Source organism: Cherax quadricarinatus, chromosome 29, assembly GCF_038502225.1.
Source record: "Cherax quadricarinatus isolate ZL_2023a chromosome 29, ASM3850222v1, whole genome shotgun sequence".
Classification (NCBI taxonomy): Eukaryota; Metazoa; Arthropoda; class Malacostraca; order Decapoda; family Parastacidae; genus Cherax; species Cherax quadricarinatus.
The window spans coordinates 5,169,328-5,181,827 of record NC_091320.1 but is presented as its reverse complement, the minus strand read 5'-3'; the positions used below and the strand labels follow the sequence as shown (position 1 = coordinate 5,181,827).

Here is a 12,500-nt window from a genome sequence, read left to right as displayed (position 1 = left end):
CTTTCAGTTATGGGCCTTCACTACCTTTAGTAGCACCAATATAATCAGTATTTTCTATACCATTTAGTACTTTTATGGAGGTTGTTAACAGTGCTCTGCAGAAACCAGAGTCTCTTATCCATGACTGAAGGACCAGCAAAAGAAATAAAAACGTGGGGAACTTGATCCTCTGAACCCTTAGACAATATCATACATGAAAACTAGAAGCCTTCTATGTAGTTACACGAGGTCCTTCAGTACCAGACAAACTCTCCACACAATCTTTCTAGTTGTAGCCACTGGATAATAATTAGTTATGACTCTCTAAACTACGTCTGAAGGAGGCACTACAAATAAATACCTCTGTAATTGATTAATCAGTCAATTTCAGATTGCAAACTAATACATATTTGTTCATAAATAACGAGGCTTATAAAATCTAGATTAGACAATATACAGGTATCAAACAGAAAAAGAGAACAGTAAAGAATGATGGATAATTTAAGATGATGGATAATTTAAGATAATTTAAGATGGTGCTTAATTACTTAATACAGATTTGTACATATGGTTGTATTTTTGTACATACAGATTAAAAAAAGAATGAAACCCTTCAGTTAACTCTGCCTACCATAAACAATGGAATTCTGCCCAGGAGACAGTGAGGAGCAACGTGCAGTGTCCACAGGTACTATGCAACAACAACTCCACAAGCCAATCAACTTAAGATTAATGATATTGGTAATACAGGAGTAGGAACATACACAGAAAAATAGAATAAAAAGTCACGATACCATGGATGGAACAGTTGACCAAACACCAGCACTTATTAGAAGAGCAATTGTTAGATCACAGGTTGGACCGAAACGTTATCCTAACATTACTTTTCTAAGTGCGGGTTTCGATGAACAGAAAAATCTGCATAAGTGGACCAAATACTTATGGGATACAGAAAACTACAACGCACAGTATCGTGACTGGAACAATACACACAGCCCGCACATAGGAGAGAGGAGCTTGCGACGACGTTTCGGTCGAACTTTGACCATTTATATAGTCACACTAACAAAAAAGAGATGTTTATGTTCATGCTGTGCGACTCAGAGGTTCTGCGAAGGTGTATTAAACACCTGACACAAGAAACTAAGTGAGTCAGTGTTTATACGAGACTAGAGCAAGGACGGGAGAAAGAGAGGTAAAAAAATGAAAGAAGGAAGTGAAGATAGTATTGGAAGAGATAGTGCAGGTAGTGGAAGCAGTAGTAATAATGAAGTGGATAGAGGAGAAGTGGTAGTGGCGCAAGAATCAGAGAGTAAACAGAAGCGAGATAATAGTAGCAGAAAATGAAGCAGTAATTGCAGTGGTGTATTAGTAATAGTAGAAGAGAGGAGAAAGTCTAAGAACAAGATAAAAGATCACTGAAAGAACACTGAAAAAGAGCTTATGGTCCATGAGGGTGAGACCAAAAACCCAGGGAAGAAAAACACATAGGACAAAACGCACCTAGGAGATGGAAGAAAAGGCAAAGAAAATGTTGGAAAGGAGAAGAGATAACAAGAGAAGAAGATAAAGATCAGGTCATTTGATGATGTAATGAATAAGGCATCTACAGAGACAAAGCCACGACTAAGAATCATATGAGTAAAGTAGTGTATAAGGGATGATTCAACAAGACGGCGTCTGTGAAGGGTAGAAGAAGGGTAAACAGCTTTCGTGAAGGACCAGTCAGCACAATAATTGGGATCTCTAACATGACAGAAATGAGCATTATTGTGTCGGCAAGTCTCCTCTCATATAAATACCTTTGTAAGGGAGCCAGTGTTTATATGCAAGTTTTTTTTTGTGTATGCACTTCATATGTGTGTTTTGCTTCTGTAAACTTTTCTCATACAATTCTGGCAGCAATGTTTGGAATCCTGTGTACCTCTAGTCTGCCTTATGTTTTGAAATTTCCTCTCTCTCTGAAGAGGAACCACTTGTTGTCGATAATAAAATCTGCCAGTTTTCAAAAACGGACCACATTCTTCTGTCCAGTTATTTTAGAAAAATAAACTAGATCACCACAGTGCTCATGCAACTTTCGCTTTAGTCTCTTCGTGGTTTGAAGTTCATGATCTCCTGCCATATCAACCGTGTGTGCTTCAAGTTGGTCAGGAGTGTGTAACGCATCACTCAGGCCACAGTTACGATAAGTTACTATGTTTACTTTCTTGCGTTGTCCTACGTAACTCACACACACACACACACACACACACACACACACACACACACACACACACACACACACACACACACATGTTGCTATGAATGACAGTTGCGATGTTTCTTATCACTAGGACACCAGAGGCGAAAAGTTACTCTGCCTGATTTTCTTAGGTTATTGTAGGAAACTCATATGTTGCTATGTATGATGCAATTATGTAAATGTTACAATCGCCTAAACTTGTGTAATCGTAATTTTATGTAGAGCCTGAAACAGCCTTTACTACTAGCTACCTATTGCAGTATACCCTGAAAACAGTACCAGAAAAACTGAGAAATGACAAGGGCAGATTCTCACCTCCACCATCTCATGGGAGATGCTATACTTTCCTGAATTCCCCATGTACGCCGATTCAGACGATTCAGACGATGAGACGCGATCTCCGACGCGATCTCCTCACATATATGTTGTTATGTAGGGTAGTTGCAACCTCTTGACTGTGTGACCATATTCATATGCAGCTGTATATGAATAGATTTACTGCATCTATTTATCTATCACAGCATAACCTGAAAGAGGAACCAGACAAACTGAGAGCCAACAGGGGTTTACTCTCACCTATACCCCGCCCATGGGAATACTAAGGCTTCCGGAAATTCCCATGTACAGCAACACAGACGGGCAGGATCTCCGACGGGCGAAACGTGCAGGACAGGTGGGGAAACGAAGGTCTAGCGTCATTAAATCCTCACGAGGATCCATTACATAATGAGCAGTCAGGGTTTTTTGTATAGCATCCTTGCTTAAGATTATGCACAATTAACTCTACTAATAGCAGTCGAGTTTGGACATTCCATGACTAGAATTATACAAGACATTCCTATCATGTTTTAAGAAAGAGGATTCAATAATGTTTCTTTTCATGATGGAACTGTTGGATACAATCGCCTAAGCTGCTGCCCATCCTGGCGGATAATTGAAAATACTAACGTGGTTAAACATCTCAATTGACTCCTGAGCCGTCCGTACCGAGTACTGATGTTGAATAAGTCTGATTTCTAGTGGTTTGTCCGACTGTCCGATGTATGAAAGAGGGCACAGTGTGCATGGCGCCTTATGACAACACCAGCTAAGTTGGACATTTCATTCTTAATTAATGTCTGCTTGCTTACACTCCAACGTGCTGTTGGAGTGTGAGCAAGGTAACATTTATTTAGGGATTCAAGGAAACCGGTAGGCTGAACTTGAGTCCTGGAGAGGGGAAGTACAGTGCCGGCACTCTGAAGGAGGGGGTGTTAATGTTGCAGTTTTATAACTAAAGTGTAAGCATGCCTCTGGCAAGACAGTGATGGAGTGAATGATGATGCAAGCTTTTTTTCTTTTTCGGGCCACCCTGCCTTGGTGGGAAACGGCCGGTGTGTTAATAATAAAAAAAATTCTTTGTCCTAGTGTTTTTGAAGACAATATTTATACTGAGATTTTTTAATGTATCACGCAGGCTGGACGGATTCTCATTTTTAGGTAAAACTAATATATTTTTTCCTAGAAGGCAATTACCTGGGTTCAGTCCAGTAGAAAGTCGTCTTGGCTGCCAATAACGCCTACTCGACAAAATCCCTAAAAATATCTCAGTTTAGTGGCCATGTTGAATATATTATTAATTTCTTTATCAAACTATTCCGGACTATAAATACGCAAAGCTCTCAAGAACATTGTAAGGGAAAAGAAAACACTTCTTTTAACCCTAGATTCTTAAATGCAATAATAGCGAATGTACGACCACACATTAGTTGACTTCTTGTAAATTGTAAATTTATATTTACCGTCAATTTGTTATCTACTTCGTGTTCAGTTGTGAACTTGAGGGTATAAAATCACTGAGTCTAGGAAGGCGCTCATCAATATAGTGATCTCTTGATCAAACATGAATAACATCTACGCATATATAACATTTAGCTTTACTAGGGAGGATATCTTCAAGGAGTCTAGTTTAATAGAATTCCATATATAACTTGCTGAGTAATGGACTGAGGTGATTTCCCATGGCTATACCTTGCTTCTGGGCATAGTATTTACATTCAAATACGAGCTTGCGGTCCATAAGACGAAGCTTAATAAGTTCGGTAATTATATTCGTGGGCAAGACCATGAGAAGATTTCTAGGTCATGGTCAAGATATTTTAGCAAATCACTGGTAAACAGTGTTGTAACATATAAACTCTATAGTCACGTGATCCTTTCAATTTCTGGAGGCTCTGTGTAAGGTCAACATTATTTTTAATATGTACATCCGTACTATATATATATATATATATATATATATATATATATATATATATATATATATATATACATATATATATATATATATATATATATATATATATATATATATATATATATATATATATATATATATATATATATATATATATATATATATATATATATATATATATATTCGTTTATGTTAATGTTAATGTAAAAATTAGTAATTTTGTACCAAAAGAACCTTAGAAAACTTACCTAACCTTATGAAAACAAGCTCAATTTAATTTAGCCTAATCCAATTAAATATATTTTAGATAAGCATACAATAATTTAATAATACATTTTTGAAATACATTTTTTTCGTTAGGTTTAGAGTGATTTTTGCGAAATTATTGCATACACAAATTTTCGTTTGCCTTATGCGCCAAGAAGGGCTAAAATCGCAAATTTTACCTACTCGGCACGAAATATATGCAGTTCCTGGCCCCGCCTCTTCGCTGGTCGCTACTAGGTCACTCTTCCTGCTCCATGAGCTTTATTATACCTCTTCTTAAAGCTACGTATGGATCTTGCCTCCACTACATCACTTCCCAGACTATTCCACTTCCTGGCAACTATGTGACTGAAGAAATACTTTCTAACATCCCTGTGGTTCATCTGAGTCTTCAATTTCTAAATGTGACCCCTTATTGCCGTGTCTTACCTCTGGAATATCCTGTCTCTATCCACCGTGTCGATTCCTCTCAGTATTTTATACGTCGTTATCATATCCCCTCTATCTCTCCTGTTCTCCAGTGTCGTCAGATCGATTTCTCTTAACCTCTCCTCGTAGGACTTGCCCCCTTAGCTCCGGGACTAATCTTATTGCAAACCTATTTACTTTCTCTAATTTCCTTACGTGCTTGACTAGGTGTGGGTTCCAAACTGGTGCTACATACTCCAATATATGCTTGACGTACACGTTGTACAGGGTCCTGAGCGATTCCTTATTGAGATGTCGGAATGCTATTCATAGCTTTGCTAGGAGCCCATATTGTGCAGTAGTTATTTGGTTGATGTGCACCTCAGGAGATATGCCCGGTGTTATACTCACCTCAAGATCCTTTTCCTTGAGTGACGTTTGCATTCTCTGGCCCCCTAGACTGTACTCCGTCTGTGGTCGTCTTTGCATTTCCCCAATCTTCATGACGTTGCACTTGGTGGGATTGAACTACAGGGGCCAGTTTCTGGACCAGGCCTGAAGCATGTAGAGATCCTTTTGTAGTTCTGCCTGGTTCTCGTCCAAGTGAATTCTTCTCATTAACCTCACTTCATCTGCAAACAGGGACACTTCTGAGTCTATTTCTTCCGTCAGTTAGGGTAAGATATAAACAGCTATTGGAGGATAGATGGGCTAATGAGAGCATAGGCAATGGGGTCGAAGAGGTATGGGGTAGGTTTAAAAATGTAGTGTTAGAGTGTTCAGCAGAAGTTTGTGGTTACAGGAAAGTGGGTGCAGGAGGGAAGAGGAGCGATTGGTGGAATGATGATGTAAAGAGAGTAGTAAGGGAGAAAAAGTTAGCATATGAGAAGTTTTTACAAAGTAGAAGTGATGCAAGGAGGGAAGAGTATATGGAGAAAAAGAGAGAGGTTAAGAGAGTGGTGAAGCAATGTAAAAAGAGAGCAAATGAGAGAGTGGGTGAGATGTTATCAACAAATTTTGTTGAAAATAAGAAAAAGTTTTGGAGTGAGATTAACAAGTTAAGAAAGCCTAGAGAACAAATGGATTTGTCAGTTAAAAATAGGAGAGGAGAGTTATTAAATGGAGAGTTAGAGGTATTGGGAAGATGGAAGGAATATTTTGAGGAATTGTTAAATGTTGATGAAGATAGGGAAGCTGTGATTTCGTGTATAGGGCAAGGAGGAATAACATCTTGTAGGAGTGAGGAAGAGCCAGTTGTGAGTGTGGGGGAAGTTCGTGAGGCAGTAGGTAAAATGAAAGGGGGTAAGGCAGCCGGGATTGATGGGATAAAGATAGAAATGTTAAAAGCAGGTGGGGATATAGTTTTGGAGTGGTTGGTGCAATTGTTTAATAAATGTATGGAAGAGGGTAAGGTACCTAGGGATTGGCAGAGAGCATGCATAGTTCCTTTGTATAAAGGCAAAGGGGATAAAAGAGAGTGCAAAAATTATAGGGGGATAAGTCTGTTGAGTGTACCTGGTAAAGTGTATGGTAGAGTTATAATTGAAAGAATTAAGAGTAAGACGGAGAATAGGATAGCAGATGAACAAGGAGGCTTTAGGAAAGGTAGGGGGTGTGTGGACCAGGTGTTTACAGTGAAACATATAAGTGAACAGTATTTAGATAAGGCTAAAGAGGTCTTTGTGGCATTTATGGATTTGGAAAAGGCGTATGACAGGGTGGATAGGGGGGCAATGTGGCAGATGTTGCAAGTGTATGGTGTAGGAGGTAGGTTACTGAAAGCAGTGAAGAGTTTTTACGAGGATAGTGAGGCTCAAGTTAGAGTATGTAGGAAAGAGGGAAATTTTTTCCCAGTAAAAGTAGGCCTTAGACAAGGATGTGTGATGTCACCGTGGTTGTTTAATATATTTATAGATGGGGTTGTAAGAGAAGTAAATGCGAGGGTCTTGGCAAGAGGCGTGGAGTTAAAAGATAAAGAATCACACACAAAGTGGGAGTTGTCACAGCTGCTCTTTGCTGATGACACTGTGCTCTTGGGAGATTCTGAAGAGAAGTTGCAGAGATTGGTGGATGAATTTGGTAGGGTGTGCAAAAGAAGAAAATTAAAGGTGAATACAGGAAAGAGTAAGGTTATGAGGATAACAAAAAGATTAGGTGATGAAAGATTGAATATCAGATTGGAGGGAGAGAGTATGGAGGAGGTGAACGTATTCAGATATTTGGGAGTGGACGTGTCAGCGGATGGGTCTATGAAAGATGAGGTGAATCATAGAATTGATGAGGGAAAAAGAGTGAGTGGTGCACTTAGGAGTCTGTGGAGACAAAGAACTTTGTCCTTGGAGGCAAAGAGGGGAATGTATGAGAGTATAGTTTTACCAACGCTCTTATATGGGTGTGAAGCGTGGGTGATGAATGTTGCAGCGAGGAGAAGGCTGGAGGCAGTGGAGATGTCATGTCTGAGGGCAATGTGTGGTGTGAATATAATGCAGAGAATTCGTAGTTTGGAAGTTAGGAGGAGGTGCGGGATTACCAAAACTGTTGTCCAGAGGGCTGAGGAAGGGTTGTTGAGGTGGTTCGGACATGTAGAGAGAATGGAGCGAAACAGAATGACTTCAAGAGTGTATCAGTCTGTAGTGGAAGGAAGGCGGGGTAGGGGTCGGCCTAGGAAGGGTTGGAGGGAGGGGGTAAAGGAGGTTTTGTGTGCGAGGGGCTTGGACTTCCAGCAGGCATGCTTGAGCGTGTTTGATAGGAGTGAATGGAGACAAATGGTTTTTAATACTTGACGTGCTGTTGGAGTGTGAGCAAAGTAACATTTATGAAGGGATTCAGGGAAACCGGCAGGCCGGACTTGAGTCCTGGAGATGGGAAGTACAGTGCCTGCACTCTGAAGGAGGGGTGTTAATGTTGCAGTTTAAAAACTGTAGTGTAAAGCACCCTTCTGGCAAGACAGTGATGGAGTGAATGATGGTGAAAGTTTTTCTTTTTCGGGCCACCCTGCCTTGGTGGGAATCGGCCGGTGTGATAATAAAAAAAAATAAAAAAAAATGTCGTTTACATATACCAGAAACAGCACCGGTCCTAGGACTGACCCCTGTGGAACCCCGCTCGTCACAGGCACCCAGTCTAACACCTCGTACCGTACCATGACTCGCTGATGCCTTCCCGATAAATATTCCCTGGTCCATTGCAGTGCCTTCCCTGTTATACCTTCCTAGTCCTCCAGCTTTTGCACTAATCTCTTGTGTGGAACTGTTTCAAAAGCCTTCTTTCAGTCCAAGGAAATGCAGTCTATTTCCCCCCCTCTCTCTCTCTCTCTTGTCTTACTGCTGTCACCCTGCCATAGAACTCCACTAGGTTTGTGACACAGGATTTCTCATTCCCGAAACCGTGCTGGTTGTCGTTGATAAGCTCATTCCTTTCTTGGTGCTCCACAACTCATCTTCTTATAATCTTCTCCATGACTTTGCATACTATAAATGTCAGTGACACTGATATGTAGTTTAATGCTTCGTGTCTGTCACTTTTTTTAAAAAACTGGGACTACATTTGTTGACTTTCATATCTCAGGTAGTCGCCCTGTTTCGATAGATGTGCTGAAATTGTTGTTAGTGGTACACTTAGCGCCTCTGTTCCCTCTCTCAGGACCCATGGAGAGATGTTATTCGGCCCCATTGCCTTTGAGGTATCTAGCTTGCTAAGCAGCCTCTTTACTTCTTCCTTCGATGTATGTATTGTGTCCAATACTTGATGGTGTACCCCACCTCTCCGTCTCTCTGGAGTCCCTTCTGTCTCCTTTGTGAACACTTCTTTGAATCTCATGAATCTCACATACTTCTCGATCGCTTCATGTGATCTCCCCTCCTTCCTTCCTCAACCTGATTACCTGGTCCTTTGACTGTTGCTTTCCTCGTGATGTGGCTGTACAACAGCCGCATCTCATTACTGACTTCCCTGCCAGTTCTCTGTCCCACTGAACCTCGTGCAGGAAATTCTTCATGCTTATGTAGTCCCTTCTCTTGTAGTTTGGCTTCATTCGTCCTGCCCTTCCTGCTTCCCTCTCCACTTTTAACTCTACTATGTATTCGAAACTCAAAACCACGTGGTCACTGGCCACGAGGGGTCTGTCATATGTGATGTCCTCAATATCTGCACTACTCAAGGTAATACTAGGTCCAGTTTTGCTGGTTCATCCTCTCCTCTCTCTCTGGTAGTGTCCCTTACTTGTTGGTACATGAGGTTTTCCAGTTCCACTTCCATCATCTTAGCCCTCCACGTTTCTGGGCCCCCATGTGGATCCAGGTTCTCCAAATCATTTTCCTCGTAACTGAAGTCACCCACTATCAGTAGCTTTGCCCTGCTCGCATGAGCCCTTCTGGCCACTTCAGCCAGTGTGTCAACCATCGCTCTGTTACTCTCATCATATTTTTGCTTTGGTCTCCTGTTGTTCTGTGGTAGGTTATACATCACTGCAATTACCACCTTGAGACCTCCAGATTGAAGTGTTCCCAATATATAGACTCCTGCTTCTCCTCTGTCCCCTGTCTCCAGCTCATCAAAATCCCATTGGCTTTCAATAAGCAGTTCCACTCATCCACCCCCTCTGTTTCCTCTGTCTTTCTTTAGGATCTGATATCCTATTGGAAAGATGGCATCTGCTATCATTCCTATGGGCTTGGTTTCTATGAGAGCTATGATGTCCGGTGGTGCCTCTTCGATTCTTTGGTGCCACTCCTACTTATTCGTTACTCCATCAGCGTTGGTGTACCATACCTTCAGTTTCCTCTCCAACACTGTGTTCTTGGGGAATCTGTGGAAGTGGGGGAACTGGCAGTGTGTTGTGGGATTCTACTGTGTAGTGTGGGGTGGGGGCTGTAAGTGTGGATTATGGTTTGTGTTGGGATAGAGTGTTTGGCTGTGGGGTTCTGAGGGTGGTTCTGTGTGTGTTTGCGCATGTTGCTCTGCCCGCTCTGGTTGTGTGTGTATGTGTGAAGTTAGTATTGCACTCATAGTTAATTTAATCATAGGGTAGCGTCGAACGGATATTATTCAATCAGCGGCTGGGGAATAAGCCGTAATATAGGAACCGTCCCTGGACATTCTGGATACGGGGAAACACCTACTCCATAAGCTCTCCACCAAGCGACTAAGCCCAGGGACGCTGGCCTGCTTCATGGTTGACCATCTTAGGCAGTAATTCCTCTAATATATATTTCCTCTATATGCTGTTACGCCTGCTTCTCAAAAATTAAATTTTCTTAAATAAATCACAATAGTTAACTATGGTCTACTGAATCTTAATGGAAGTCACTACTGGAGTCGATGTTAATTACACTTAAATAAAGTCAATAATTTTGCAGCTAACGTTAGTAATGTTAGCTTCCCTGGTAAGGAGATGATACTCGAAATTTTCACCTCACTTTAGGAAGGGGACAATGTGAACATTAGATCACAACTTTAGAAAAAATCGGTGGGAAGTCAAGTTGGAAAATGGAAGAATGGAAATGGCCTGGTCTCAGACCGAGCCACGGGGGCGTTGACCCCTGAAACCCTCTCCAGGTAAACTCCAGGTCTAAGAAGAGGAAAAGCTTTCACAGTAATATGGAAAGTAAAAGCCTGTAGGACACTGATCACCAGTGTAGAATAATGCTTACGAAGCAGTAAACCCTTGTACTATACAATGCTTAATAGAAAATAATGAACTCAGTGATTCTGAAATTACATAATTTGATGAGGCAACAGAGTAACCAGAAGAATACATGAAAAATGAAGTTATATATAATTTAAACAGGAATATTCGGTTAAAAAGACTCAGTGATTTTTTTAAAATATGTTTTTCTAGTGTATATAAACACAGAGAAGTCAAATTCCAAAGTGAAACAAACATTGAAAAAGAACTTTGTCCTTCATAATTATATAATATTCAATTAAACGCGCTTAAGACTCACGAACATCCTGTGAAACTGTTTCGAGATGTGAAAGTCATGATACCGCTGATCTAGGCGCAAGAAGGTTGGGTTTTCTCATGGCCGGCGTTAAGGAGTAGTGAAATATCCTTGACTGAGTACAGTATTGAGCTGGTATATAAGACAGCGGTCGCCTCCTACCAAGCACTTCTACTCCTACTAAGGTAAGTGATGGGAGGAAGCTGGGAGTCGTTACCCCCTTATATCACCTCCAGACTGTAGCATTATCACACCATAACTCATCAGTGTATCACTCTCACACAACACAACTCATCAGTGTATCACTCTCACACAACACAACTCATCAGTGTATCACTCTCACACAACACATCTCATCAGTGTATCACTCTCACTCAACAACTCATCAGTGTTTCACTCTTACTTAACACAACTCTTCAGTGACTCTTGACTAGACAGAAAATCTTGACCTCTCTCGACCACAAGTATTTTCTACGGTTAAAAAGCGAACACAATCAACTCTTCCAACCGACATAATAATAATAATAATAATAATAATAATAATAATAATAATAAGGTCCACAAACAACCTGTAACCAATTAAATATTGAACAAATCTCTCGTAACATGTGAATTCTAAATCTCGTGACTGGACACTGGATAATGTATCTAGTATGAGGCTTCTAGAGTCCCTCACCACAGGAGCGCTGGTGGCTATCAGGATAATAAAAAAAAAAATTTCACAAGATGCCTGCGACAAAAAAATGATGACTAAATCCCCATCACAACATCTGAGTTATACATCCTGACTGGACTCAGAAAAACTATGCTTCTCTTCTTTCTCTCTTGAGATAAGCTGAAGTCGACTTCTATCTCTCTTGAGATATCCTGAAGTCGACTTCTCTCTCTCTCTTGAGATATCCTGAAGTCGACTTCTCTCTCTCTCTTGAGATATCCTGAAGTCGACTTCTCTCTGGCATGAGATATCCTGAAGTTCACAAGTGAGCATAAACAGTCCACAACTTCACCTGTAAACTATCAACGCAATCTTTGCACCTTGAATACTCTCGCCCCTGAACAGAGATATTGAAAGTACGCAGTAAAAAGAACAGACCAATGGCCCCAAATCACGAATAATAACTGATCCAATAACAACACTGTTCAAAACAAGGCCTACTGTTGCTAAATCCAGCATATGCATAAAATATGACATAAATTGAAAGACATATGTTCGTGTGAACCAGCATAGCTACAGACAGGGCCGAATTAAGGCATGGGCTTTGGGGGCTGCAGCCCAGGGGCCTCTGCCAGCTGGAGGGCCTCTGCCAGCTGGAGGGCCTCTGTCAGCTGGAGGGCTTCCGCCAGCAGGAGGGCCTCCGCCAGCTGGATGTTCTCAACAACCTACAATTTACTGATATTTTGGAGAAATTTGTTTCCAAGAAAT

General features: G+C 40.9%; 1 protein-coding gene across 1 annotated transcript in view; it reads left to right on the top strand.

The window, feature by feature from the left end:
- LOC138853392 (macrophage mannose receptor 1-like) overlaps positions 1-12,500 on the top strand; it is a 16,754-nt gene that overhangs the window by 389 nt on the left and 3,865 nt on the right. The gene's annotated exons all lie outside the window — the stretch shown is intronic.